The sequence below is a fragment of the Octodon degus genome, unplaced genomic scaffold (genome assembly GCF_000260255.1).
Source record: "Octodon degus isolate 3935 unplaced genomic scaffold, OctDeg1.0 scaffold00025, whole genome shotgun sequence".
Classification (NCBI taxonomy): domain Eukaryota; kingdom Metazoa; phylum Chordata; class Mammalia; order Rodentia; family Octodontidae; genus Octodon; species Octodon degus.
This window is the reverse complement of record NW_004524601.1, coordinates 20,035,998-20,039,505: the sequence shown is the minus strand read 5'-3', so window position 1 is coordinate 20,039,505 and position 3,508 is coordinate 20,035,998. Positions and strand designations below refer to the sequence as shown.

Here is a 3,508-nt window from a genome sequence, read left to right as displayed (position 1 = left end):
CATTAACTTCTTTAAACGAATCTTACATGTTCATATCTGGTAATCTGAGCAACTAATTTGAAGATAGCATCATGTAATACGACAACCATTGTTGCATTACGATTACTTTGTTTAGTGAAATCCAGTATCATTTCTAATGCTTTTTTTCCCATCACTATTTTGTATTCTTTAAAAATAAAAAAAGAATTGCAATGTAGAAGAAGCAATTATAATATCTAAAAATATAAAGTTATAAATTAACAATGCACTGCAAACCCTGTGACAGCTACTATATTTTTAAAAGAGATACACATAATAAGCTAAGAAGAGAGATAAAATATAATTGTGTAAATTACTCAATCACAATGAGGAAAAATTGGAACAAAGAACAGAAGGAACAAACGGAAATCAAATAGCAAGATGGTAGATTTTAATTCAACTATATAAATATTTATAGCTTATAAAAATGTTTAAATCCACTAATTAGAAGACAGAGATTGTAAGATTGGATAAAAAGCAACCTAACTGTGCCTAGATTAAGCTATTTCAGAGACTAGGCATGGTGGCACACACCTATAATGCCAGCGCTTGGGAGGCTCAAAACAGGAGGCTCACTATGCGTCCCATCTGTGTAGTGAGACCCTGTAGACACTGAGTTAAATACATTTAGAAGCTAAAGTAAAAAATAAGCTACTTCAGTAATCACTGTAGGTTAAAAGTAAAAGGGTGAAATAAGATATACTATGCCAACACTAATTAAAAGAAAGCTGGAGAAATTTTATTAATATTAGACTTCAAGCCAATGAATGCTACCAGAAAACAAACAGAAACATTACATAATGGGTAATTAACCAATAAGACTTACTATTCTTAAATGTGTGTGCATTGAACAGCAAATAATACAAAGCCAAAACTGACAGAAATAAATGAAAAAATAGACAAATCTACAAGTAATGTTAATTTTGTAGACTTCAGTTCTCTCTTCTCAATAATCAGTAAAATGTAAGAAAAAGCTGGTAAAAACATAGAAAACTTGCACAGAGTAACGAACCACTTTCATTTAAGTAATGCTTTTAGAACATTTCACTTAGCAAAAGTATGATTCATACTTTTCAAGTGATGGTAGAACATTCTACAGTACAGGCCATAATCTGATGCATACAGGAATCATTATCAATTTGAACAGAATTTAAATCATGTTAATGTTCCTAACAAGCACAGTAGAAGCAAGCTAGAAATTAATCATAAATTTGAAAAACACCTCTATGTTTGGAAATTAGGTAACGTTCTTCTGAATAGTCCTTGAGAGAAAGAAATTGGAAAGGAAGTAATTTTAAAGCATACTTTGAATTGAATGAAAATAAAGGGGGCTGGGGAGATGGCTCAGTAAGATAAGCACTTGCCTGGCAAGTGCAAGGGCCTGAGTTCAATCCCTGGTTCTGCCAAAAAATTTTTTTGGGCCAGGGAGATGGCTAAGTGGAATAAGCACTTCCCTGGCAAGTGCAAGGGCCTGAATTCAATCCCTGGTTCTGCCAAAAAAAAAAAAAAAAAAGTAAAAATAAAGCAAAATAAATCATATCAAACTTTGTGAAATATGAAGTTGTTACTTGAATGAAATTTCTATGTCAAATGTTTCCATTGTAAAAGAATAAAGATCTTAAGTTTACTATTTAGATTTCTACCTTAAGAAATCACAAAAAGGAAAAAAAAAGTTCAATAAAAATGAGAGAGAAAATTATAAGGTAAAAAGAAGAAAATAATCAAAAAAATCTCAAAAGAATGAAATTCAAAACTATTTTCAATAGATCAAATGAAATGCTAAAACTCTAACTTGACTGATCAAAGAAAAAAAATAGAGAGAAGACTCAGGGCTTGCAACAAAAGATTGGGAATATCACTGGAAATATTAAAAGAAAAAAAGTTTCACAATTTTATGCTGTAAAATTTGACAAATTCCTTTAAAGACACAAACTACCAAAAACTGAAGAACACACAAATACTCTTTAATAGTTATCTATTAAATTATACTTGAGGTTACTTAATTTTCTTTAAAAAAAACAACTCAACAGAGGCATCAAACTATCCTTATTTGCAAATTTTATTTTGCATTTAATTAAGAAATGTTTACACACCTATAATATTCAAATAACAGAACTTAACAAAAAAGGGGTACAGATGAATGTCCATTTTGTATCTGTGTCTGCAAAGTGGTTAGGATAGATATATAGTTACATTCTCTTAATGAATAGAGGGGTTTGATCTAATGCTGTTTGTAAATAGGATATCATGTCCGCATCTTGTACAGCATTAACCACTAGGAAGAATGTATGCAATGTGTTAATTATTGAAACTGTCCTACCAAATTGATTTAAAACAGTCTCATTGCTATTTGTTTATCAATAAAATTACATGAAAAAAAACAGAACAAAACAAAAAGAAAAGAAATGTTTATGGTCAGCATGGTCAGCATTTTCAGTGACTCACAGTCGCAGCTGCAGGAGTGGATTTTCGGTTTTCACAGCTAGAGACTGCAGGGAGAAAAAGTGAGCAGAACCCTGGGAAAAGCGCTGTGCCTCCGGAACAATACCATTTTAAAGGAAGCCTTTTCGTTGCTAAGATTCAGAACTTGGGGACAGAGTCCTATTTGTTGTACAGGTGGCATTCTACTGAGTACAGTCGGCCACACAAGACCAAGCCCTCTCGTGGCATTGGAAGATACAAGCGACTAATTATATCACAAGAGCCCAAAAAGAAAAAGGGAGAAGTGGAAGTGAGACCAATTAATGTGGGAACAGATTATGAATATGGGGTTTTACACATTCACCTGACAGCATATGATATGACCCTGGCAGAAAATTATTCTCAGTAATACACAATCTCTGCAAACGTCTCTCCATCAAAGTTGAGGAAAGTTATGCGATGCCCACCAAAACCGTGGAAGTGTTCCACATGCAGAACCGAGGCACCAGAATGTTCCTGGACTTGGTCCTGATCACCACGAGCAACTAGCTCAGATCAGCGGTCTGAGTGCTACAGTGGAAGAGATTTTTGTGGAAATACTCCAGAGCAATCTTCCTGAGGGAGTCAGTTTGTCAGTGAGGGAGCGTGCTGAAGAGGACTTCAAGGGGAGGTTTAGGCTCATCTGGAACTGGAAGAACTGCTGGCCACGTTGCTCTTGCAGACCAATTTCTGATGGCACTGGTGACACTGCCAAGCAGAAAAGCCTCTTGAGAGGATAGTCTTGAGCCAGGAGAACCTGACCCTTGGGCTTTATCTCTGTCTTCTCCTACACACAGGAGTGTTTACTCTCCTCTGGTTGTTAGCATTTTTTTTTTTTTTGGTGGAACCCGGGATTGAACTCAGGCCCTTGTACTTGCCAGGCAAGTGCTTATTCCACTGAGCCATCTCCCCAGCCCAGCAGTTCTTAACACTTACCTTGGAGATAATCTGGAGTGTCTCTCAAGTAATAAAAACCTTTGACTACTCCAAGAAAGAAAGAAAGAAAGAAAGAAAGAAAGAAAGAAAGAAA

General features: G+C 35.0%; 1 pseudogene; it reads left to right on the top strand.

The window, feature by feature from the left end:
- Window positions 1–3,172, top strand: part of LOC101566515 — a 47,820-nt pseudogene extending 44,648 nt beyond the window's left edge.
- The last annotated feature ends 336 nt before the right edge of the window (window positions 3,173–3,508 follow it).